The following is a 27,271-nucleotide window of genomic DNA, read 5'->3' on the forward strand; positions in this document are numbered from 1 at the left end:
CACAGATGAATCCAGCAGTGTTTCCTTTCTACAGCATTCCGTTTTTCAATCCATTAAAAATGTCTCTGATGTCTAGAGGAAATTTCTGTCACTTAAAAATACTTACATTCTTGAGTAAGAAATCCTTTTCATCCTCTCTTTGCTGATGTTAAGAAACATTATCTTACTGAAAATATGCTTGTCAATTCCAGATGATTTCTCCTATCAAGTTTCCTAAATTAAACTAGTTGATATGCCAGTTGTTAGAATTAGGACATTTTTCACAATGAAAGTTTTACAAGGAATAATGTAAATTTGAAAAATTGTACTTCTGTTGTTGTTATTACAAAGAATTCTTCTGATTCCTACCAATTTAAAGTTTCCTTTCTTCCATTTATTATCTCATAGCAAACAGCTGTAAGACATTGCGTCAAACCTTTTTTTGTCTTCATTTTTCATCTCTGTCAGCAGGTCTTTTTATTAGTAAAGACAGCAAGGTAGGAACATAAACAGTTGCTATATAAACAACGTCGACAACAGCTATGTCACTGACTTCATACCACTTCGAATGCTTTCAAACTTTACAATGTTTAAATGACTACTCTTCACACTTAAGTATACACCATTAAAAAAGCACTATTTTAGAAATGCACATTCAAGTCAGCCAAAGCAAAAGTGACAATATTGTTTTAAACAAACCTTGAACTGGGGAGGACACTGATTTCCTGGAGCAACCCTGCCAGCAGCACCTGCTAGTGCTGAGAAGCTCTGAGCGAAACAGACCAGCTAATGGCTGCCTCAGTGGGCGACAGGAGAGCCACAGATGTTGTTTATCTTGACTTTTGCAAGGCTTTTGACACATTTTTTCCCATAAAATCCCCCATAGACAAAATGATGAAGTACAGACTACACAAGTGCACAGTAAGATGGGCTGAAATCTGGCTGAATGGCTGGGCTCAAAGCGTTGTGATAAGCATGAAGTCCGTCTGAAGGAAAATCACTGCTGTTGCACTCCTGGGATCAATACTGGAGCCAGTACCATTTAACCATTTTAATAATGACCTGGACAATGGGACAGAGTGGACTCTCAGCAAGTTTGCTGATGGCACAAATTGAGAGGAGTGGCTGGTAACACCAACTGGTTGCTGGCATTCAGAGGTACGTTGAAAAGCTGAGTAATAAACCAAGAGGAATCTCATGAAGTTCAACAAAAGGAATTAAAAAGTCTTGCACCTAGGGAAGCATAACCCCAGGCATCAGTACCGGATGGGGGATGGATGACCAGCTGGAAAGCAGCTCTGCAGAAAAGTACCTGGAGGTCCTGCTGGGCTCCAAGCAGACCATGAGCCAGCAGTGTACCCTTGCAGCAAGGAAGGACAACAGCATCTTGGGCTGCATTAGAAAAAATGTTACCAGCAGGTCAAGGGAGATGATCCTTCCCCCCTACTCCACACTGGCGAGATGCATCTGGAGTGCTGGGTCCACTCATGGGCTCCCCATTACAAGCAAAACATAAGCATCCTGCAACGAGTCCAGTGAAGGACTGCAAAGATGATTAAGGGATTAGAGCATCTGATGTATGTGGTGAGAGCAAAAGAGCTGGGACTCTAGCCTGGAGAAGAGAAGGTTCAGGGAGATCTTACCGATGTGTAGAAACACCTGAGGGGGCAGAGGTAAACAACACTTTTCGGTGGTGCCCAGCAACAGGACAAGAGGCAATGGGCACAAATTAAAACAGATGAAATTCCAACTGAACAAAAGAAAGCACTTTTCTACTGTAAGGGTGGTCAAGCATATGAACCAGTTGTCCAAACAGCAAGTTTCTCTAGTTGATCCTGCTTTCAGCAGGAGGGATATTGCACTAGACCATCTCCAGACACCCTTTCCAGCCCCAGGTATTCTATGGTTCTTTGTGGAAGGGACAAAAGAAGAGCAACTACATCTGAGTAATATGGACCATGGAATTAATGTCAGTTGCTTTCTCTGCACAGACCAAGCCTTCAACAAAACAGTTCCCTTGCACTTCAAGTGTCTACATATGACTGCATTTTATAAAGGCAAGTTGTTTGTTAGACTTGGGAAAAGCTTCATTGTGCAGAAACAACAAAACAAGTTCTTTCTCTCTCCCATGCATTTCCTGATGTCCAAGCCTGTAAGTCTAACCTGTATGAGAACTACCTAACACAAAGAGTAAGATGACGTATTTGTTTTCACTAGCCAAATAAACCACTTTTTCTTTTCTATTACAACGTCCATTAGTATCAGCAAACTTCCAGCACTTCAATCAATTTCTTTGCCTCCCCTCCAGTCAGTATTCAAGTGGTAAAGCTAGTTTAACCAAAACAGGCTAATGAGAAATCACCCTTCTCCTTTTGTAATGCCTACTCTCTCACATCAAAGTATTGACAGTTTTGTTTTACAACTGTAGGAAAAATGAGAGAAACCAAGAGAACATCACAGAGCAAAGCTAGAACGTCTCATTCATAAGGAGCAGGCACCTGTGTGCTGACCCAATTAGACATTCAAACACTTGTCACTTTGGAGCTGGCTGGTTGTCACTCATCCAAGTAGCCCCAGGGGACCTATTGTATGGTGGCATTCCCTGACAGGAGAACTGGAACCATGGAGGCAATGAGGGCATAGCGATAGGGTGCCAGGATCCTGGTGAGTGAGAGCAGCCAGTAGCAAAGCCAAAGAACCTCAGAGCTTCCTTAACTTGGTTACCATCCAAAAAGCCTTTCAGAGTCTTCAATGGTTATCTTTTTTTCAGAGCAGTCTAGTTTAAAAACCTTACAGTAACAGTCCTCTTTATCCAAAGCTACATTTAACTCTTGAGTGACTAACACAAGAACCATTTCAGAAGGGACCCCTGAAAGATATATAAAAAAACAACAACAAAAACACCACCAAAAAACTCTTCGTTGCAGGGAGAGGATGCATTAAACGTTACTTAAAGTAACACCAGGGGCATATAACTCAGAACTCAAAGTGTTTCGGTGCCCTTCTCCCCCTTCTCTGTTTTAAACATATTATTGATGCTTTCAGAGGCTCTGTCTGCTCAAACACATAAATCAGGGATAAAACACTGTGCAGCCATCCATGCCTACGCATTATAGATAGAAATGGTCTGTTCTAGTAGACTCTATACAATACTGTATTCAGGATCCTCAAATCAGATTTTTCATTCACAAAAATCAGATAATAAAACACAGATGACTATTCAGCAGCTACTACTGACTTCAAGTAAGGCTATCTCTGTTCTTACACTGAAAGGTTTATGCTATTCAAACACAAGAGCAGGGATAGGGGTTGGAAGGGAATTGAAAAAAGAAAAATCAAAGCTTACTTCAAAACTTCCAAAACAGGCGTTTTCACCTTAGGACCTAAATCATGAGAGCGAAGAATTCAGAATGTCCCCATCACCGTATCTGTGACCTATTCTAGAAGAAAAAACTTCTGGGGTTTGGTACAAAAATACCTCAAGTTTCCTCTAAGTCCATTTTTCCAGACTCACTTTTTTACTAGTTGACTTGTCGCAACACCTGGTCTCTCCAGCAACCAACAGCAGAGATGATTAAGCCTGCCTTCAATTACATGAAGCTATGAAATACTTTTAGCTGCTTTTCTAGTTAATACTTGATATGAGCCCTTCAGTTAAAAGCTGAGCTGACAATTTAAAAAATTGTATTAATCACAAACTGTTAATTCCAACAAACAGAAATGGAGGTAAATGCAGAACATGTTATATGACTACCCTGATCGCACTTAACAGAAACTGAATGGAAAGATAGAAACTTAACAGATAGAAACTTGATACCTGTAGCTTTTTTTCTCCCCAGTTAGCAAGGGAATTTAAAATTTAAAAGGAAAAATTATCTTACCTTTGCACAAATAACTTCTGAGCAAGATGGTCTATCTCTTTACTTTTCCTTCTTTCTTATCCCCTGTATGACAGGTCTTTTATCTTACTGCCTCGCCTGAAAAAATAATATACAACCTGAAATATTTATAGAGGCCAATAATTACGTTCACTGTTAAACTACAACAAAAACATCAGATATGTCTTGATGCAGTTGCAATGATAAATTCAGTTAAGTGGAATGATATTTTAATAGAAGTTAATTTATCTATGTTTGGCTGAAGAAAAAATAAGAAGCATTAGGAACAAAAGAAGCCCCCCTAGGTTTCAAAATCATGTTTTACATTTAGCTCCAAAATAATATAGCCAGTCACATCAGATCAAACCAGACCACCCATATAGTTATCCAGGTTTGCTGTACCATCAGTGAAAAACAGTCAGTGCTTCACAAAGCTTAAGCAAGCCAACAGGAAAACCTAACCACATTTTTCTAATGTGCAGCAACCTAACTTAGGGTGTATTGGTCTGTCTCCTCAGGACTAAGCACTTCAGGGTTCTTTGGGATATGGATGCCCAAGCTTCTAAAAAGACATCTGCTGGAAGAGGTTGTAGCAGCTGACAGCAAGCCTCTACTGCAGGAAGAGCTTTTGGTCACAGCACTTGCTCAGAGAGAGGTACATACTTATAGTCAATTTGCAATGTCTGATCTCCCACTTTCCAGTAGAATATCCTAAATTCTAGTTGAGGGACAGAACACACTCCCTCCACCCCACCCCCTTAAAAGCACAAGTCAAAGAAACAAGCAGCAGCAGGAGAGGTTTTGAATTCAGCTTCTACCTTCTGCATTTATTCACAAGAATTCTGCACCCAGATTCTCTCCTCTTACGCTTTGTTACTTTATTTTAAACACATTTGAGGTTTTGTTGAGAAGAAGGTTGCTTGGTTTTCCATGGTAATGCATATGTGGAGTTGAACTTTCAAGTAAGCAAGGTTTGAGCAGGATGACAAATTTTGAAAGTGAGCTTCAAAAAACTTCTGAGGATTCCCCTCAGAGTATTCCAACTTTACAGTACGTATGTTGCTCATCTGCAAACTCAACTATGCTTGTTACTATATGCAGTCCTTATTTCACTGACGTGGTGATGAAGTGAAGCTAATAGCAACAGATTAGCATCACTGCAGCACATGTTATTTTATATACTGTACATAAAATAAACATATTTTATATGTAGGAAAGTAATTAAAAGATTATTGTTTACTCTTAGCTGCAAATTGACACTATTTTGTAAAGTACAACAGGAGAGACTGCAAAAATCTCAGCTTACAACAGTGATACAGTAAGATCAGTTTAATTTCCCATCAAACTGGTAACACAATTGTACAGTTTTTTTCAGTATACTTTTAAAAGCTTTTTTTTAAATTGGTCTGCCAATTGGCCAGACCCTAACTGCTGACTCCTGTGGCTGTTCCTTCCAGTAACAAACAGCACTTCTCATAAATTGTTCTTTACCATACTCTTTCAAATCAACTTGTTGATCTTACGTAATAAAGCACTGGAAATAACACATTATTGTTGTAACTCTGGGAGCTTAGCTTATATAATTTATTTCACTGGGGCAAAATTCACTTAGGTAATTCGCTTCATTGCCTTCATCTTTATTCAGGCACTCAAATCCCTTCCAACCCCCTGCCTCTACATTCAGCTGGAACTGCTGCCTGCAAACCAGCAGGACCTTGATGAGCCAAAGTCAACATGTTAACTTGCATTCAGAGCTGCTACATGCATGCAACTCCTAATTGATCAAACCACTGGAGTATGACAACGATCACACGTATTCTATTATATAAAGGAAAGGTAATGGCTACATTCACCCTGCCATGTTGCTTCCTGGCTGGTTCACTCCACCAACTCACTGTCTCCAAGACAAAACCAGAGCACGCTTTAGGGAACACTCCAGCCCACGGGACCCTTCCAAAGGGCAGTATGGGTAAGACTGTCAATTTTGACACTCCACTCTAGACAGTCCCACAGTCCTCTCATGCAAGGCACTGCATCCTCAGTTGCACACTCTACCTGCCTCCATGTGACATGCCAGAGCACACGGACCTAGACTACTAGGCTGCAAAACTGTAACTCTGATGGGCTGCAATACAGCTCTATTTCAGATGCTCTGAACTAAACCCACTAGCTTCCTACTAAGGCTGCAGGAACACCACAGTACTCGGATGAACCTCAGATTGTGGCCTGTCTGTTTTGTAAGAGACTTAATTTTGTAAAACATTAACATGTAGAAGCAGGCCAGCCCTTGCCAACTAGCCTACCTTGACGACAGGAATTTGTTCCTCTCTTGCTGTTATTACCAGTAAAGAGCAGCTGTAGCCTCAAGGGCTACGTTTAAAAGTTAGTCATGATCTTAACGCAGGGATGGCTCGTGTAAGACCTCACACGCAGCAGAAAACCACAGCTCTATTGACAACGCAGGTAATCTTTCCCAGAGCTCTAACACTCAGTAAAAGAGGAAAAGCCTCATCACACTGTTCCACTTACTCTTTTGAAGTAAATATGGTCATGTAATAGTATATATGGTTTGGGACACACTATAACGAACTACAATTTTCAGTGTTTTATTGGGAGAAAAGAAACTGTACTACAGTCAAACAGTTTTTAATTGCTGGGTAAGAAATTGTCAGAATATCAGTCTCTTTGGATGCCTGGACTACACACATGCTGCTCCAAAAATAAATATTTGCTATACTTCTTCTTGACATATGCAGCTTTAATCTATTTGCAGTCCATGATCAGATTCTTTTGCTGTGGCATTATTTATTTTCTCAGACAGTCTCTTAGAAGGGAGCTTAACAAAAGTTTGAAACTCCAAGGGAATCATACCCATGAGGAGTTCTGTAAAATATGTACAGCAGAGCACCTGAACACTCAAAAATCAACTCAGAGGGAATGAAGAAGCAGAGAAGCAATCTTAGATACTTCTTTTGCTAACAGCTGACATAAAAGTTTGCACTGTTACTCACAATGCTAACTGCACGCAGAGGATACTTTGAATGGCTTGGTGGCATGATCTTACAGAAGTCAACAGGTAAAATCTTATATATTTCATTTTAGCCAGGAAGACTTCATGTCCAAACATGTAAATTAATAATAAAAAGACAATAAAAACAGATGTCTGGTTTTTAAAGTCAGAGGAGCATTTGTACCCTTACAGGAAAGTCACAAGTGAGTGAGGCAGCTTGAACAAAAATAATAATAATAAAAAAAAAAAATCATCAAGGAGAAGGGCAAAAAAGATTATTTTAAAAAGTCTACAGATTAGATGTAAGATTTTAAAATTTATTTGCTTGGCCACTAGCACTTGTGGAAATGTAAAACACACTTTTTACTACTTATCCGCACCTGACATTATGCTGTGTACTTACTAATTTAAAAATGTGTGAAAGAACTGAAATTTACATAGCATTGTTGCTTTACAAGTTTTTCTACTAATACCATTGCTAGACTTCGGCAAAGCAAAATTTAGAATGAAACACACACAGACAGTAATATATAACTATGCAAAAAGTTCAAATGTAAAAGTAAAAAATTTTGATTTTATTTTATAATCTGATTGTCCAAATCTAATCTGTATTTAAAACATTAATTAAAAGGTTAACACACTTTAATGTTTTAATGTAACCTTAAAAAGCAATAGAATGACACAATATGCAGCTTTCGGCTTTCCTCTAAAATTAATAATATATCTATACACACACACATATATAAAATTCAGTTTCCTTTTACTTTACAATACTGCAGAAAGTTATTTATTAGAAAATATTTTCAGGGGACCTGGAAACATATTTGCTTTGTGACATAAAATTTATTTAGCGTATTTAAGCACAGTTTTATGCAATCCTATAGGGCAGAGCTCCATTATTCACCCTCATGTCATCTTTTCTTTCAGAACTAAGGAGTAATGAGCAGCCCTCTGAAAAGCAGAAACATCCCTGTTGGTTGATGAGGGCAGTGATCCATCTTCCTGTCGTATCTGTCTTATTTCTGGAGTGCTAAAACCCAGATGATTCTGACAAAATAACAGTAAAAAATAGTAGAAAAAATATGCTGAAAATAGTAGGGAAAAAAAAAAAAAAACCACCAAAAAACCCTGTTCAGTTTTTCATTTGTCATACACTCATCCTCATGAAGATATTTCCTAAGGCAAGTACTCCAGCCTAGATTATATCAACGTCCATAAGAACAATGCCTTAATTTCACACATATTATAATAATCAAAACAGAACATAAATTTAATCTGATCGTCAACATGATGCTAAATCACGGCCTTCCCTCCATGGGTACAAATTATAACTGCATCAATTTCAATTCCTACACTGTTAACGAAAGTAAAGTATTTCAGTAAGTTACACTGAATAGGTTTATTCTCTTCCTTAGAGATACAGACTGCATTTCCTCATGTTACTTCATTCCAATAAATCAAACCAACTAATACTAAGGCACACAAATCTCAAATATGGAAGTGATTGAGAAGAATCAGAATAGAAAAGTGAAATCAACCATTACCTTATGCATAGAGCTACAGAGTCCTCTTAGTCGTCTTCCCTTTTTGGTCGTTTTTCCCCTTTCTTTTTTAGTGAGAGGTAAGAGTTTGTACCATGGTCCCCTTCATGTTGTAATCTTGACAAACTCTGCTGCTAAGCCCTGCTGTTGCAGGACTGTGTGCAGAAGCACACAGAAGAGGAACCGTTTCCAGCAGCCCGTTGCTTTGTCCTCGGCCCTCCCAAGCTTCTATGTGATCAGCACAGGCTTTGTGGCCATACAATAGGGGTTAAACATTTCCCTGTATTTATTTAAAAGCAGAGCTAAATCTGCTTAGCTGCCCGAACCTTTTAGTAAAACGATGCTCACTCTATTAGGGTGGTTTTTGATTTGTTTGTTTAAGAGTAATTGCCTTCTACCAACAAAAAGAAAAAAGTATACAGTTTCTTTTCATTATACACAGTGCATAAACAATGCAGTCACTCAAATCAACAAATATTTTTGTCCAGATCTTACCTTACCCACAATTTCCCCCTACACAACTACCTGTGACTTGCCTCTTAACTTAGGGCTCTAGTTTCGTTTTTCCTTTATGTTCACTGATGACTTGCCAGCAGGGCAATCCTCTGGTCTCCATTGACAGTGTCTGCGAGGCAGATTATTGCAAAATCTACTATTTATGCTGAGTGGTGAAACTCCCGTACAAGAAAATAAATATTTAAGTGCACCAAGAAATAAATGAAAACATTTCCGAATTGCCTGCTGTACTAAAGCCACCGATTTCACACACCACATAAACCTGTGGACCACCTCTGCTTTCCAGGGAACTACCTTGAAGCAACACAGGTACAGAACAGTGACTTTTTTTCAGCTCCTAAAGAAAGAATCACTATTTAAAACTTTTTATGTCTGTTCTGCCATAAATCCAGATTATTATAGTTTTTTTAAGTCCAGTTAAAACATTTCTAACTTTAGGGGATTTGCATCTTTTTGTAGGTAGCAGTAAGAATTCTGTCAGCATTTATTAGCACCAGCATTAGTTCAGAACAATAAACTTCATCTGCTCCTTTGAAACCTATTCTGTTCTCAAGGCTTATTAGAACAATGCTGCTCTTCACAAAAGGACAATTTCTATTTAAGAATCTACTTTGAAGCAGACTGTCAGTGAGGTTGAATAGTGACAGCGTCCACCTGACCTCTTAAACTTTCTGAAACAGAACCACAGGAACTTAACTGAGCTCCCACTTCATGTATGTGCCATGCTTCTAGAGCTGCAAAGGACTTAGCTGGGAAGGCTAAAAATCTTGGAAGATTACAAGTTACAATTAAAGGTGATTTATTTTTTATGTGAAGATTTATCAACAAATAATGCAGTGTTGATTAGGCAAAACCTCTGCCATTTAAAGTTATTGCTCTTTAATACACATTTACAACTGTATATTCTAATGACTACAGTTGAGATGAAAATGTAAATAATATGCTACTTATCATGCCACAAATGTGGCACAATATTAATCTATTATTTGTATTTAGTAACATTTAATTCTTGTAAAAACTTATTTCTCCAAACCACTATTTTTGTGGTTTTGATCATTCCTTCCAAAATGAAGTTGTAGATGAAAATGGCAACCTTGCAATACAGGAGCTTAACCATTCGCTCCCCTCCACATTTGACAGCATATTACATCAAGAAATCAGCTAAAATATAACCAATTGAACAGATTTTTTGTGTTCAACTGTGTTTAAACAGAAATTGTTCTCTGAATTTTAGAGCTGAATAATGGAGGGGCAAGGCTCATTTTGTCATCTGATTGACCAAGCCTAATCAGAATTATTTCTGCACACTGCTTCACTACAGCCATAGATCCATTAAACACTAAATGCTCCAGAAGCCCATTCCCCTTCAGCTTCCCACTGTGACTTCCACTTTTCAGCCAGTAGCTACTCAGTGGGCTACTCAAAACATTAAAAAAATGGAGGTGCTATATTTAATGGACAGCTCAAAACCCATAGCAACATCTGTCAGTTGACTGTCAGACAACAGCTACCGTAATAATACAGACTCTCTGTAATGGAGACTTAAAAAGAAGCCTTTGAACTAGTTCTCTTACCTCCCAACACTTTTTTATTAGGAGGTTTTTAGTCATAGCAGCTATTTTTTTCTTCAATAAGAATGATCATATCTGCCCCAAAAATGTTCAACGAGATATGCTTTTTTTTTTTTTTTTGTAATCATAATATTACCTGTGGCATCTTGTTTTACATCTTCTTACTGTTTTAGGCTCTGGATGCCTTTAAACTAATATAACAATTAGGAATGTCTTACTGCACAATTTACACATTAACAAAACTACTTTTTAAGCTATTGAACTGTTCAAGCTGAAAATAACTGTGATATGCACATACAGGGCACAAATCCTTACTTTGAGATCTGCTCATTAGAAAAGATGAAAATCAGATTCTGAAAAATATATAGCAATTGCCTGATAATACTGACTATTCATCTATCTCTTTTTTTTTCCACACATTTTTGGCTTTTCAAAACGTCCTCAACTCTTTCCAGACATACGGTAATAGTCAGGAAAAGCCACAAATTATCTATGCTTTCTAAGGTCAAAAACTATACTTGCATCAAAATTTAGTTAGTGTTACATTCAGCTGAGATCTTCAGGCAGCTCAGCAGCTAACATTCTTATAGATCTTAACCCCAGATGCTGGCCTCAGACTATGGTAGGTCAGACTGTGCAAACAGGTATGGGATCTGTACCTCTAGAAAGACAGCATGGCTCACAATTAGCCAGAGCCCAGGCACAGAAGACCCAAGATAAAAAGATGCTTACGCAGTTAGGCCACCACAGTGAAGAAGACAGCAGGCTCACAGTCATAGTACTGTTTCACCTGTTGGCTCAGACACCAAACGTTTTTAAGGCTCCCATATGCCTAAAAATTATAACTGAAGACATGTAAACATTATTCTTTTTAGAGTAAAGACTTACGTATTGAAAAGTATGCTTGGGTATATCATTACCTTCACTAGGGCTTCTGCCATGTCTGCCTGGCTAGGCCAGTATTTGATTTTGATGATCACACAAGGACCAAGACTAGGCAGGCTGGAAGATGTTTATTTATTATTACTACTATTACTGTTTGTTTATTTGAAAAGCAAGAAGGAAAATAATTCAGTTTCCTACACAGGACTTCAGGGAATGCATAGCCTTGATTTAGCTTTATTCCTTGCACATGCTTTGGTAAAGCAATCTATCATTATTTTTCACATTTTTTGCATATGCAAACTGAATTTTTTCTTTTCCATTTTCCAGCTTCAATTTCCTTTACTTCACCAGCAAAGTCTTCTGTAATCATAATTTCGAGTGCAGAAGTAAAATCTATATAGTTTGCAGTTTCTTTACGAAAAATGCCTCCAGGATAAAGGAGTCTGAAAAGACTTTAAAGTGCGGGTGACATTCAAAAACACAGCTTTCACAGACGTATCAGGATATATAAGATGACTGTTCACTGTCAACTGTGTATCCTCCTCCCAAAAAATCATTCCGAATAGTTGGGCTCAGAGGTGAATTTTGAAGAGTATCTAATATGTTAAGCACTATTATGAGGTGAAAATCGTGAAGATCATGATCCTCTGAGGATTTTGAAATCTATTTACTTTAAAACATCATCATAACCACTTCCACTGATGTTTAGCTGTTACCACTGAAATTTCATGGACTTACTTGAATTAAACTCATTGCTGTCACCTCCTCAGTAATAATTTGTTCTTTTTGGTTTTTTCCTAAAAACATACATAAGGATGCTCTATACCAGAATATAGCCAGTTATTTCTTACTAGTCACCAACAGTTTACGGTAGGCAAAGTATATTTAAATAATTTTAAACTAGACCTGAATAACCTATTATCTTTATTTCAAAATTACTGTAGCATGTACATCCTGACTATGATTCTTAAGACTTCTCTGTCTCCTTTCTACATTTGCTTGATATTCACTGTACCAGCCAAAGCTGGCTGGCCACCAGCTACAGAAAATCTCTTCTCGAACACTTTGGGGATACAGACTCATACTGGTTCAGTTTTTCTGAACCTCTTACAGAGAGAGACTGTTCGCACACCTAAGGCATATAAGCTGTTTATCACACAGAGGAGTTGTCAAGGATAGTGAGGTTTCCCAGAAGTAACTCCAGCACAGCAGACTGAGAAGAGTCCTCTTCAAATAACTCAAGGTTCATTCACTTTATTATTTTACTAGTTATAGCACATACAGCTTAGTATTGCCATAGATTCAAGTACATGTACTTTCTGCTTTCATGTTACTTTTTGACGAGGATGTTCCATAATAAGATTCACAGCATTAACTTTAAGTATACTAAGGTTTTCTCTAGTACTGTTCTCCATCCTTTTCCATAAAGGAACAAATGCTTTGCCCTTCGTCTTTATGCACAATGAGTGTCCTTGACTGCTGGATGCCTAAAGCAGTTTAAATACATGGGTTAGAGAGACTCAATTTAAAGCGTAGACAGATGTACACTTCCTAACCTGAGGATGAGATTTATCAGCAGCTAGAAAACCAGCTTCAGGAAGAAAACAGATTTGCTGATGCTGCGCTGCCTGTTGATAAGTGAAGAAGTTACTGAAACAAAAAGTCTCCTAAACACATCTAGTCCGTAGCCTAAATGAATTTACATCAACTACATTAAAAAAAAAAAAAAAGATTGAATGGAATCAAGCCTCAGGGAAAATGGGAAACTAAATCTAGTCACCTGAAACTCCTAAAGGGTTGTTTTCAGTAAGTACACATAGAGCATGCCTAGCATGTAAAAGGACCAGGCTCCCCAAAGCACTGGTACAGCTGTGATTATCTTTAAGATGACAGCCAAAGTGCTGTATGACAGCACTTTCTCCTTTACACAGAGCAGGACTGCTGTGGTTCACCCACTTCAGCATTTTGTCCTCAGTGGCACAGCTTCGGAAGAGAGACAGAGAAGATACTCTCTTCCCCCTGCAGATCACATCTGAGGAACATACTCCAGTAAAAAAAAGGCTCTCGTTTCTGCCCCTTTGTCCTTGCTGTCCAGAGATCCTAAAACATGACAAATAAAGGTTTTCCTCAGAGGTAAAATATGTGGGCTTGAATCTACTTTGAAAAAGGATGTATTTTACCTCCAGTCTCTCCTCCAGGAAGTATTGCAACATCATGGCTGTCTGTCAAAAATGGCACAAACCTGTAATAATTCTCCCAATAAATTTCAACTTAAGAGCTTCATTCAAAAAAACAGCACCCAGCGGTAAATAAAGCACAGCTCTTCATAGCTACATGCTGCTGGCCTCACAGTAGGGCCCTCAAGGCACCAACTACATTAGTAATTGGTACAGTACAAAGTGGGAAAGGGGGGCATTATAAACTGAGCAGCTACACATGGTACCTGTGTGCATATGTGCACACCCAGACTCGGCAGAGTTAATGGAATGTAGAAAGCCCTCATTTTGCTGTTCTGATATATTTGCCCATTTAAAAGGAAAAAGTTGCACATTGTAGAGAAATACATCTCTAGGCATCATCTTCCATGACCTTTCACTTCAAACCTGGTTTCTATTTTTGAGGCTAAACAATTAACCTCTATGCTAATCACACACAAAACTGCCTTCAAGTTTAAGTTTTTAAAACATTGCAAGTATTTCACTATGACAGAGCCCTTTAATACTGTATGATTAAGAATTTAAGGTCTAAATTCTAAAAATTTTTGTCAATCATCTGATAGGTAAATTAATTTTGATGACTACTGATCTGGAAGGAATTTCAACTGTTGACCTGGAGGTGTAAAAAAAAAACCCAAAAGCTTTAAACCATTTGTTCCTGCAGTCTAGTCAGAAATGCATTTGATTTTAAATACATTTGAATAATTTGGTATTACTTATGGGAAGAGGATATTTGATGTTTTTCTTTGTAATTATACTCCCAGTTTCTAAGTACTGTCTCTCAATGTACTATCCACATCTGCTCAAAGACTATATGTCATTAATATTTTGTAAGTTCTCAAATGACTTAGTGTAGCAGCTAACTTCTCTGAAATTGTGCTTCATGAATAAAGTAAATATTTAATTTTTGGGATAGCCACTGAAACTGTTAAGCAGTAGCCACAAAAGCATAATGGCTTCTTCCCCTCTGCAACAACAGAAAATAGAACGATTTGTATTTTATTTAAAGACAGTAAAACTACATGGCAATAGCGGTGAACTGAACAATAAAATTGCACACTCAAAAGAGTTTCAGCAAGAAAATGCAGTATGCAAATACTAGCAATGGAGGAAAAAAAAGTAGTAGGATGTATGGGGTACCCAAAAACCCCAAAAAGGAGGGTATGATTAATGTAGACATAAAGTCATTATCAAAATATTTAAGTATGGAATTTTTATTAAAATAGTTAACATTAGATTCATTATAGCCAAATTCACAGCAGGCTCAGTTTTTTATTTGCATGCACTGCTTGATTTTGTGTTCTGTACAGCAAGAGAAAAAAATATTCACACATACATACAAAAATGGGGTTTTTAAGCAGTGATAAATCCCAGAAAACTTGTGCCCTGTACAGTTTTTTCTTTACTTTACCCATTTGTCCAATGACTTACTAAATGCTTTAAAAAAAAAAAAAAAAAAAAAAAAAAGCCTAGACGTCTCCATAAGTAACCTGACCATTGCAGAAGCCTGTTTTGCTGGTATCAAACAGCCTGCTGAACAGCTGATGCACCTCACCTCTCCTAGCAGCTTGAGAAGAAAGGTGTTTGGAACCATTTCTGCACCTAGGAGGCTGGAGTTGCCAACCGTCCAGTTCAGTTATTTACTGTCTGCCTTCTGTACAGCAAGTCTGGTTTTGATCAGCCTCAGCTACAGGTGCTGCAGACACAGAACTGGAGCAGCTGGAAAAATGACACAGCTGTAACTCTGACACGAACAGGAACAGATCATTGGATTAAGTCCTCAGGCCAGGTAGTCCCTCCGCAATAACAGTCTCCTCCTTTCATCAGAATCATATGACACAACTCCAAAGGTGTTATTGTGGGGGACTGAAATTACTTTACTTTTCAACTCGAGAGGGAGGAAGAATATAATTTACATATAATTTCTATATTTAAATATAATCCATGTCAAGCATTTTTTGCTTACCAAATTGTACGCCTCATATAGAACTGTAAAATAGCCACCTGTTTTAAAAACTTGGTGGAGATCTCCATCCCTAGGATGGGTTTTCACTTGCAACAAGAGCCTGCAGTGCTGGATTCCAAATGGCTATGGCCAGGAAATCAATGTGTTTCCAGCAGGTGGCTGAGGTAACAGAAATGTGCTGTGTTCCCCTCCAGAAGCGCAGATAACACATGCATGTAACAAATGCAGCCTGAAGACTCAAAGTTCAGTGAGTTTACAACATATATAGTAATCAAATGTGATCTTAGAAAGTGAGGGACTTCTAAGGACATGACTAAAATCGATGTTGTTTTATGCAGTATACTAGTAACGCTCGTTATTTTGACATAAAGAAAATCATGGTATAGGAGATATCGGTGAACACCCCATTAAAGCTGTAACATCCACTCATCACATAGTTTCCTAATTTACTTTTCTGTCTGTACTGAACACCTCTCCAAACTAATAAAACCCCAGTTCCAATGAGTTACATTTGCCCTTCTTCCCAACAACCTTCATGTCTTTCTGTAACTTCCTTACATACTGGAAAAGTCAATCTTGGAAATTTAATCATAGATGTTTACTTTAGTTACACGTTATGGTCTGTGGATATCAATATATACCTTCCTGAAAGCATACCCTGATAGAAAGATGCTACCTCGTTATCAGTGAAATGCCAAGTTATGACAATCCCAAGTCTTACTGGAGTTCTGCAAAACATATTTGGAAACTACCTTAGCAAACATAGCCTGTTACAGATAATGAATTAGCCTCAAAAAATTTAAAACATTTCTTTTTGATCTTAAATGAGACATTATTCAAGTAGGCCACCCCTGACTTGTAAAACATGCTTTTAGTAATTCTTTTCTATAAATACAGAAAGAAAGATCAGTTTCCATTTAGCGAAGTGTTAGGGGGGTTTGTTTGAAACTAGACTTAAACTTAAAACCAACCAATTTAAATATTATTTTAGCTACTATTTCATTTTTCTTTAAAGAACACTAAAGTTTATTATGAAGAACAGAAAAGCAATAAATGACTGAAGGATTACTATGTAAAAGCAAAGACTGGGGACTTAAAGACATACTATATTAATGCAGTAAATAAAATCCAAAGTGTATTTCATGCCAACGTTGCTGTGGAACTGTGTTCCATGTGCAAATCAGATTACTTTTTGTGCCCCTGCTACAGTGTTGTAGTCTGTCTAGGATAATCCATCAACACAGACAGTGCTGGTATGCATGCACGGTTCTCCCTTATCAGAAAAGTAATACTATTCAGGCAAGGACCACAAGTAGCAAACAATTTTAAAAACATACTTTTACTCTCAAAATACTACAAACAGCAAGAGATTAAGATGCCATTGAAAAAGCCAAATCCAACTGGCATTCAAACAGGTTAAAGGAAGGGGGGAAAAAACGTGTACGAAAAAAATAGCCACTGCAGGTTCTTTAGAAGGATATATAGGCATACATCGATTGAGGTTAACACTAAGTGCTACCAACACACTTTGAAGTACTGAGATAGCTTTTAAAACACACAGCAAGTTAAAGCTGTGCTATTATTATTGTTTAATGTTATTTTGACTTTAAACACTTAAAAGATGTCTATTTTATCAAAATAAAAAGAATCCATTAAAGAGCATCTGAACTTTTTTGAGGTACAGATTCAAGTTTAAAGCATGCAGTGCAAAACTTTCAGTTTCCAGTTCCTGGGGACACTTGAAGAATTGTGCCTTCACAAGTTACAACACTACCAACTCAATGAACATACCTACATTTTAAAAAAAAATAAAGTGTCAATCAAAATCAACACATTTTCTAGAAAAAAAAATCTCGAGAAAATAATGACAGCTTTTGATAATTAAGAACATCATTCTGTTCAAACTGAATGAGAACACTGAAACCTTATGCTAAGGGCAGTTCTGTTAAAAAAGCTCCTATTATTTTTCCTGCCTTAAAAAGGTCTGACCTTTTCAATTTAACCAGATAAACAATGATGAACTTAAATTAATTTAGGTGACATCAAACAGCAGAGCAACAGTATCTGTCAGCTGAAGAAACTATATGTTCCCTCATCCCTCCTGTGTTAATATGGAAGTTAATAAAATTCAAATGTGCACGTATAAAGTGTAAGAGCCTTCAATTATTTGGAAAATGCAAATAAAAAAAATCTTTTTAATATAGATTTAAATATAAGACTATTTTAGAGAGTATTGTACAAGCTTCAAATCACCATTTAACACGGCACAGTCAAATGGCAGCTCTTATTTTACACATCCTATTGAGAGCTGAAATGACTGAGGACTACAGAGCAGCATCAGATGGTATACTCCGGTATAACAATTACACAAGCTTCAAAAGACAAAAAGCTTAGGCAACGACAAGATCCCGGTAATAGATACTAGTCCTTCACTCTATTCTGCGTGGTCCTGCTAGGCTTATCTGGTTCTGCTTTTTGTCTCCCTCCCACTCGGCAGCTACGAGGACTCTGCACCCTCTCCCCAGCCCAATTCTTCTGATCCCAGTCCCCAATACACTGTTCAAACCACGCAGTATCAGCAGTGGCCAGAACCTCCATGTATACATCATACCCCTGTTTTGGCAAACACTGTAATGTACCTGTGTTAGGAGTGCTTTCTGCTAAACATATCTGACTGTCCAAATCAGCCTCCCACTCAAACTCTGCTGCATTCACTGAAATCACTGCAGAATACGTAAAAAGAAAAAGAATGTAGCAGAGGCAACAAATGCATCTGGATTTATGCAGCTACTTCAGGCACCTGGGTACGGCAATGCTGAAAAAAGAGCCCGACTGACTAATAACAACAGTCTGCAGTACTGTCTGTGTAAAACGACAGTAAGATATTTTCATTTTGCACCAAGTACATACATTGATAACACCTGTCAAAGCTACAGGGCATCAAATTAATTTTCACCACCTGTTGAGAAGGTGAGCAATCTACACAAACCACCTGGCTTCTCTAATAAGCAGCAAAACTTAACCAAGAAAATAACCACCATACTTCTTCCCTTACAACTCCTAGGGATTGCTTTTGCCCCAACAGGAGGGGCAAGGAACACTAACAAAACCAAACTTCCACTAGAGATGATTTTGATCTTGGCTACAAGGTTGGAAAACCCAACGTGTTTTTGTGAGCTGGCAGGTGATTAAAGCTGTCAAGCTGTGCGCTTTCCCGAAGGGCAGCGGGAACTGGGGTTTTGTGTGCTGCAAATCCCCACTGACTGGCAGGGAAAGAGCTGACAGAGCATCCGCCAGCACCACAATGATGGTGCTGTCACTAAGCCTGGAAGCTGGGGGTTCAACAGTGCTGCAAAACATTAACTCTGGGAGGCAAGAGTAAGAAAAAGACCCTTAAGACTATCAGTAGGTATCTGAAAATAGAGGAGTCAAGTCGTCCATGCTGGAAGCAATAGAGAATTCATTCCTAGGGAATGGCCAGGAGGTGTGGGTGAGGGGGTGGGCATGTTCTCCAGAAAATTTTGATATTTAACACTCAGGGAGTGTCTGTCAGTTCCTCCTATGTGCACGACCATACAATTCCATATACATTTCATGAACAGCATATGGCAGGATAAACTGTTATCATTAATCTGATCTCTGTACCCATATCAATGATTAAAGCAAATTTTCCAGCAGCAATTTCATCCCTGCCCCTTATATAAGCAGATGATTTACTACATCAACTTCAGCATGCCTTATCACGTGACAATTATAATGCACATGTATTATGAGACTAAAGCTCTATCACACTTGCAGATTTATTCTAATGTTTCTGCTGCATGCTTTATTTTGGAGGTTTTCTGATTTCTTTCAATAAAACCTTCATACTAGATTCTCAGAGAAATTTCTGGAGACAGAAATTCTATCAGATGGCATCATTATAAATAATGACATAGCTTAAAAGCAGAGTTGGGAACTTCAGGTCTGTTACAAGTGATCTAAATAATGACCTTACCTCTGCACAAGTGATCTAAAGAGAGCAAACATCAAAAAATGAACTTCTCTTTGCAAAACACCACCAGTGAAAGAGACAACTTAGGCTTTTGCAGTGGATTACACAGCAGTAGAAAGATGACCCCAAAATTTTGGGGCAGCCTTTGAAGCTCTGTAACAGATACTGTTGAGAAGCACATTTCAGCCTAGATGAACTTTTTGTACATCTGTGTCCCATCTCCTCTTAGCCTTGTCTCATGCTCTCTGCTGATCAAGCTTCAGCTTTTCCAGTTCTTTAGGTTTCTCCTGGTAGCTCCTCTGTTCCCATCTCTTACTCTTACCTACCCCACTCATCCTTTCCGTCCTCCAAATCCACGTGCTTGTTCAATGCTTGCACATGTCCAATCCACGTGCACAAGCTTCCAGTCCTTTAGGCCAATCCTCTTCCCCCCATCCCCCAACTCCACAGGCCTAGTATCTTTGCCAAATCTGTCACATCGAACACATGTGTACTGCTCACAAAAAGGTATCTGCAGGAGGATAAGCACTAAGCTTCTCCACCATCCATACCGTTTGGTCCCTTCAGCTAGTTTTCTAAAATACCATCTCACTTGGGGGCTGTTGGCAATGGACAGCATTCATAAGACAGCACTACTTCTATTTCATTCAACAATGCTCCAACACCATCCTAGGCAGCTCCTGTCACATACACGCTCTTATGTGCCCCAGGACACAGAACATAAATAACCAAGGCCATACTATAAAAACCAGAACATCCTGCTGAGCTGCATCAGAATCCTGGTATTATAACAGACACTTTGAACTGAAGCTTTCAAAACCATCAACTGATTTAAGGCACAGATCACCATGCAGGAGTTGGAGAAGATGCAACACCAAATGCCACTTGGTGTGGAAGCGGCCAGGCCACAAAAGGCTGTATCCCTTACCAGTGCTGAGTCAGCCACCTCACCCCGCCTGCAGGATCCCCTTCTTGCCCAGCAATTCCCAGCCCGTTTCATCAGCTCCACAGCGCCTCACAGACTCTGGGCATATCCATTCTCCCTCTTGCTGACCCTCCTTGCTCCTCCACATTACCAGCCATTCATCCCTCTAAATTACTGACAATCAACACTATTAACCAAAGGGAAAACTTCCTTTTCCCCCTAAACCACTGGTTCTTACGCCAACCCCCAGACTTGGCCAGCCCCCAATGGCTTATTACTATAATTACAAAGAAAGGTTTTTCAGACACCTGCAGGTATGATCTGGGATACATTCAGTGTAGGTACAATATTTGTTACAGCTTATGCATTGCTACTGAAAATGGACAAGCTGAAATTTATTGAAGGCTCTTTAACTCTAACAGTAATAAATAAATGTTTACAGATATTGCAAAATAGAGATCTTTGAAAGAAAGGAAAAGGTTTCTAAACAAAAGCTGACTAAAAAAAAAAGAAAAAAGGTAGAACTTCTACCCTGTTATTATCTCCAAAAGTGACTGAATTACTTTGGCTGAATTTTTTCAAATAAATCTGGGTTGCAGCAAAAACTAGTGTCAAACACCTTTAAAAACAGATAGCACTAACAATCCCTCCCTTAACAATAAAGGGTGAGACATGATCAGTTGTTACAAGTTAAATGTATTTCAATTTTATATCACTGTGCCCGTATGAATTAAAATAACTCAAAATAGGAACAAACACATAACAAAAAACTAATCTCCAGGTTTGAACAGAGCTCTAATTTTAGCTCAGCACTGTGCAAGTTTCTTCAGGTATAATTTTCTTCAAAGTGTCTAAGCATTAATGTATGCAAGTTGTTCTCAATTACCTTTAAAAACTACTGCAGGAAAGGCTGCATCCAGAACTGGTGCACCATAAAGCTTGCTCAGATGGCTCTGCAGTGTCTGCTGTGCTCAGAGCAATACCTGACTTTTGACTCTGTGTTCCCACATTCTTAGAAGCCGACTTTGGATTCAGGACTGCATCAAGCACCAGATTATACTTAACTGTATGCATACATGTCATCTACTTAAACAACTGGGGAAGCAGGTGGGATCCAACTAGAAGCCACTGAACCACACCCACAGGTCCAGGCAGCCTGCACTACAAGGTGCAGTAGTCCCTTGCAAGAAGCCCAGCCCAAGGAACAAACCTGAACAGCTAAAAGAGATCTCCTTCCCAGTCTGTAACATAACACTGCCAGTAAGAAGAGCTTTGAATTCAAAAGCAGCACACTGGAAGTAAAATTAGTTCAAAGCGCTGGATCGTGACTTGGCATCTAATCACTGCACCATCCTACATGATTCACCAAATTGAGAACTCCCAAGTGGCTGACCTTAATAAAAGCAAACCTCCACCATATACCTACTGTATATTTTTAAGGATAAGGAACACTGCAATGCACGCTGTTCAGCACAATGATGCAAGTCAGGCTGTTGTGCAAATGCTGTGTGAGCTCATTTTACATTAAATGAAACAGATCAATAGTTAGAAACAAAAGTATGTAATTCTTTCAATTATGCAATAAGCCTTTTAAAAAGGAACAGCAGTATTTGATTGTTTAAGCACGGTGGGCAGAGATTTGTATTTTAAATAAATGTTGCTCTATTTCCCACCCCCACTCCCCTGGCTCAATAGGAAATTCCCAGTGTGGGAGCTAAGAACCCACTCTAGATAGAGAAACATCTCAATTCAAACAAGAACTATTTTCCCATTTTAGAACATTAACCCCATAAAAGAAAACACTAAGTGCCCCGGTGCTTTAAAACTGGTTTCAGCTTTCCTATAGAGCATACAGATGTGTTGGGGTTTTTTTTTCACATTAAGAAGCCAAAGATATAAAACTAGAAGAGCTCCGAGTATGAGGACCAGACACACTGACTGCTGGTGCAAGTTCTCTCATTTAGATCCATAAGAGTTTTAAAAGTCACATGTCCAGTCCTGCACAGACCCTTTTTCTTGGGTTTTTCTTTTGTTGGGTTTTTTTTTTTATTATATTCTAATCCTTCTGCCAGCTTGCCTTCTCTGCAGAGATACCTTTCTGTACCCATTCATGGACGACACTGTCACCATCTCCTTGTGTAAAGGGTTGGATTCAAACCAAGTGACTGAGGGAAGAAGGTCTTCCAGGGATTTTGTGTGGACAGTTTCCTCCATCAGTCACCTGCAGATTACACACCAGGACTGAGACTATGTAACAGAATTTTGAGTAATTCATACAAAGTGAACTGCCACATGTACAAATATATTACACATAATGCATTCTTATAATTAATCATTTAATCACTGTAATAAGCACATAGGATTAAAATACTCTTAATGTTAACCCTTTGTAAAGGCCTGTATATACACCATTTCCGAGTACAGAGTTGAGTTTTTAAAGTAATTCCTTCTAGCTCTCAAATATCAGACAAATGCTAAACTTGTAAATGCACAAACAATATATTCAAGTATTTGATCATATTTATTGCTGAAATAGCTGGCAACAGTTGTCCTTTTCAACTACATGAAGAGATATTATAAAAACTTCTAGTGCATTAATAATAATAAAAAAAAAAAAAAAAATCAGTGAACTGTTTTTCATTAGTTTATGGTGATGAAAGTCACACTGCTGACAGCTCAAAAATAATAAGGAAGAGACCCCTCAGAATCAATGGCATTAACAGAATAAAGCCACACAGGTCTCAAATCCAATCATTAGACAGATACTCTGAGGAATACTTTTAAATACTGAAATCAGTCAAGGTTTTGGAGATTGTCATGGCCTACTTAAAAACTAGTTAGATGAATACTTGCATTGAATTACCCATTATCCTATCCAGTTTTACAAATTATCTGCTGACATTAAGATATTTACTTTATGATGTTAAATAATTAGAAACTGCAAAACTATTTATTTACTGACATTCAAACAACCAAACCAAAAAGCAATACGGAATGGGGATAAGAGACAACAGTAATCTGCCTTTGTTTAGGATGTACGTTTTTAGAAGTGTAACTAAATACTGTATTTCATATGATGCTTATTTGAGAAAAAGCTTCTTAGTTAAGTATTAGTGGTTGGAACAGGACGATGGCCTTTGAGTTAAAAAAATAAATAAATAATTCCCTACTACATAATTTCTTGTATCTTTCAGTTTTCTGTATTGTCATTTTCTAGTGACATCTGAAGAATATTGTCACCACCTAATGTAAATTCATCCTAAGGAAAATGTGAAAAAGTTACATATTTTCTCCAGTAAAAACCCTACAAGTATTCTGTGTAAAAAAGAAACTGGGTATGTGTCTCCTTATACCTTGACTGAATAGTTCTTGTCACTCTGCTCCAAAAATAATTTATGGGTCCAGTGCTAGAAGACAACACAGCTTCAAAGACATCTGAGAGGCCATCTGGGGAAATTTACTTAAGTTTGTCAAACATCATCTGACAATTGACTAGATATCACTTATTGCTAGAAAGGATAATAAACTAAATTACAATCCTTTTGCTCGCAAAGAGTACAAAGAATACAATAAGATACAGGCAGCTAATGAGGAAAAAGAGGCCTTCCAATGCAAGACATGCTAGCAGGGCATAGAGAGATGAAGTCAAATTTAACAGCTATCAAATCAATAGAAAACTATGTCAGGAAAGCATAGAATTTTTAATACAGGACGCTTTCACAAATAATGATTAACTGGGTATCATCATCTGAACTGGAGGTTATTGTCATCACTCTCCTTCACACAAAAAAATGCTGAAACCAGCACGCAGGTGCCATGAGTGCTTGCTTTTCTTCCCTGCCTTGCGGGGGGAGGGTGGGACGGGGCCGAACACAACAAAAAAATTACAGCATTTCACATTACATCGCTTGGCAGAGAACAGCCAGAAAAAAAATACTTATGTTCTAACAGTGATGCAAGTCTACTGAAATCCTGCCAGTTAAAAACATCAGCCTTTATGTTCAGGTTTCACTAGGAAGACATTAAAGATGTTCCCAAGGCTGTACTTATGCTTTGCATCATCTGTCTGTTGATACACAAAAGTTTTTCCAAGGTCTTTATTATTAGGGTCAGGAAGTTAAATGACGCAACACATATACGAAGAGAAGGGAAAGCAGAAACAAACTCAAGTAACTGTCTCCAGCTGGTTTAATACTTCAAATGAAAAGTACAATAACAAATATTTCACGTATTCTCACTACAGTGTTTGTACTTGCAGAAAATGTTTCTCTACATTCTGAAATTAAACTTGGAAGAGCCTCACTTGAAATCACCCCCTGTCAGTACACTATGAATCACCCCATATGCTCCCTTGCTCTTTACAGCCCACCCACTGCCCTAGCACACTGATGCGCCATCCTTACAATTACAAAAGAAGCTCCAACAAAGAGGGATCACCCACTGTTTTCTATAAATCATCTTGAACGTCATTGATTGTTTTAACAAAGGTTGTTCAGACACGTGCATCTTAGGCTGTCTTGCACAGACAAGAGGAAGAATCTGAAACAATGACAATATTGCACCCTAGAATTCAATACGGGACAATAATGAAAGCTTACTGTAATAGGCTGAAAGTGACAAAAGTTATTTAGCTTTCCCTGACAAGCAGCATATGAAATATAGCAGAGAAAAAAAAGGATATTTTTTAGTCACTCATGATTATTTAGTGAAGAACTTAGGATGCCTATCAAGCGCACTAATCATGGCCCAAAACACTGATGTTATGTGGAAGCATACCAAGGTATTTCTCTTGATTCAGGAGAGATTAAGCTGGAGGGAAACATGAAAGAAAAATCATAAGAAACCCTGCTGAGCCTGATACCCAAGTTCTGCTTTCCATGTCTTACCATACTCCAATAAACATGAACTGAAAGTTTTACATTTCTGTAAGGCAAAAGAACCCACCCTGAAACACCACACCTTTTTCTCTAATGTAAAAGTATTCCACTGTTAATCTTCAACTACAAATGCGTATTTTGAAATTTTCTACCAAATTCCAACCGTTTTTTTTCCACCTAAAGCAAACCTTTCTTTCTTCCAGCTTTTAGTTTCTTAGACCTGGTAGCTTGAACAAAACAAACAAACACACACACCACCCCCCAAAAAAACCCAACACCCACATTACATTGCAACTGCTGTTCTTAAAGCTAAGTAGAATGGGTAAATCTAGACAAACTTATCCTTTGCTTTGAACAGCAAAAAGCTGGGTTTTCTCTCTCCCTGTTTCATCTAGGCAAACATTTAACCACACATGCTGACTTGACTGAAATTTAAAAGCCTAAATAGCAAAAAGCAGTCCAGAGAAAAAGCTTCTGTCCTAGATTTCAGGTAACTACTTTCCTAGGAGGGGAGGACTCTTCCTACTTCACATGCCTAGTGATGTTATCATTCTAGTTTGAGCTGGTCTTGGACAATGGGATGGCAGGTAGTCATTTGGGATCCAAAGATGGCGGAGACTGCAATTATCTTATGCATAGTACCACCACCACATTCCTAGTTTAACAGCCACTCCTCCCTGACAGAGCATAACCCATCCTGTTCCCATACCCAGGGTGCTGGTCTAAGCCCATAGGAAGCCACTCTCTCTGGGAGTACTTTCAATTCCTCTTGCTGTATCTGAGTCACTGCATTTTGTAGCACACAAACATGCATTAGTGCAGAAGGTATCAGATACTCCTCCTTAGGGCATACAGCAGGTCCAGAAGGTGTCATTTACTCCTGCCTAGGACACTGAGCTGGGAGAAGACAGAGGACAGACCACACAGTAATTTCTATCAAACTACTATCAACAGGAATGACGTAGCAGCAGTGCAGGGTTCACAACTGGGAAACCTCACTACTCCCATCCTCCCTCCCCTTCCTCACTAGAAAAACTTGTCTTGCTCATAAGCAGACACATTTTTGACACACTTTCTTCTGTTTCTTTATCTCTTATTTCTTATCCCCAACCCCCATTCATTACGGGCTATCTGTACTGACTTTTGTTCTTAATACTGAAGCAGTGTTCAGCCTCAGGCAGCCTCACATAACTGCATTACATCTGACTGTGTGTCTCCATAGACGGCATGGCACAGTACAGCTATGCCTGAAGAAGCTTGGATGCTAGACACCTCCATCTGCAGGGCAGCGTGGGACCAGGCATTGACTCCCACAGCAACAACAGAGATAAACTGGCCTCTTCTGAGGTCTGTGCTGCTGCTTCCAATATTAGATGCAATGTGGTACATCATTACAGCCACATAAAGCAGCTCCGTATGAAGATTTGTGTATAGCCAGCCTTTCAGATACCCTGTGAAGAACAGTACGCCTATTCAGTTTCTCTGTCCTGTCCTTGGGCTTGTAAGGCTTTCCAGGCCTGGGGAGGCTCTGAGCAGTCGCACTAGGTCTCTGAACCTCTTGCTGGGATCTCAGGCTGGAAAGAGTTTTGACGTACCCAGCACCCTGAGCTCCAAGAGAGCTTGTTAGCTTGCACATTTCATGCATGACTGCACAAGGCTGGCTTGGATCTAGTGCTGAACCTAAGCCAAACTCGTCCTGGCACCTGCTGAGGATTGCAGAGCGGAAACATCCCATTTGGAGACAGCAGTAGGCAGCTCAAGTCCGGGCAGGGCCGGTGCCAGTCCCTGAGTGGGAACCCTTTGTGCCACAGCAGCCACCCTGACCTCCCATCTCAGGTGGCATTTCAGCCTCTCCCCTGCCTAGGTTGAGGGACAGGGACTGCACCAGCACCAGTAGCAGTGAGAGCAGATCA

The 27,271-nt window shown here is 38.8% G+C and overlaps 1 protein-coding gene across 28 annotated transcripts in view; it reads right to left on the minus strand.

The window, feature by feature from the left end:
- The window catches only part of NRCAM (neuronal cell adhesion molecule), a 166,122-nt gene that overhangs the window by 109,239 nt on the left and 29,612 nt on the right, over nucleotides 1–27,271 (minus strand). For 26 of the 28 annotated variants that reach the window (XM_037389661.1, XM_037389662.1, XM_037389663.1 and 23 more), the window contains exon 2: nucleotides 3,861–3,956. The exons of 1 other annotated variant lie outside the window; for it this stretch is intronic. The gene's annotated coding sequence lies outside the window, so the exon portion shown is untranslated. Of the gene's footprint in view, nucleotides 1–3,860; nucleotides 3,957–8,411; nucleotides 8,634–27,271 lie in introns of those variants that run through there. One more of the 28 variants, XM_037389656.1, reaches the window with a different exon arrangement.

This window comes from Falco rusticolus, chromosome 5 (genome assembly GCF_015220075.1).
Source record: "Falco rusticolus isolate bFalRus1 chromosome 5, bFalRus1.pri, whole genome shotgun sequence".
Lineage (NCBI taxonomy): Eukaryota > Metazoa > Chordata > Aves > Falconiformes > Falconidae > Falco > Falco rusticolus.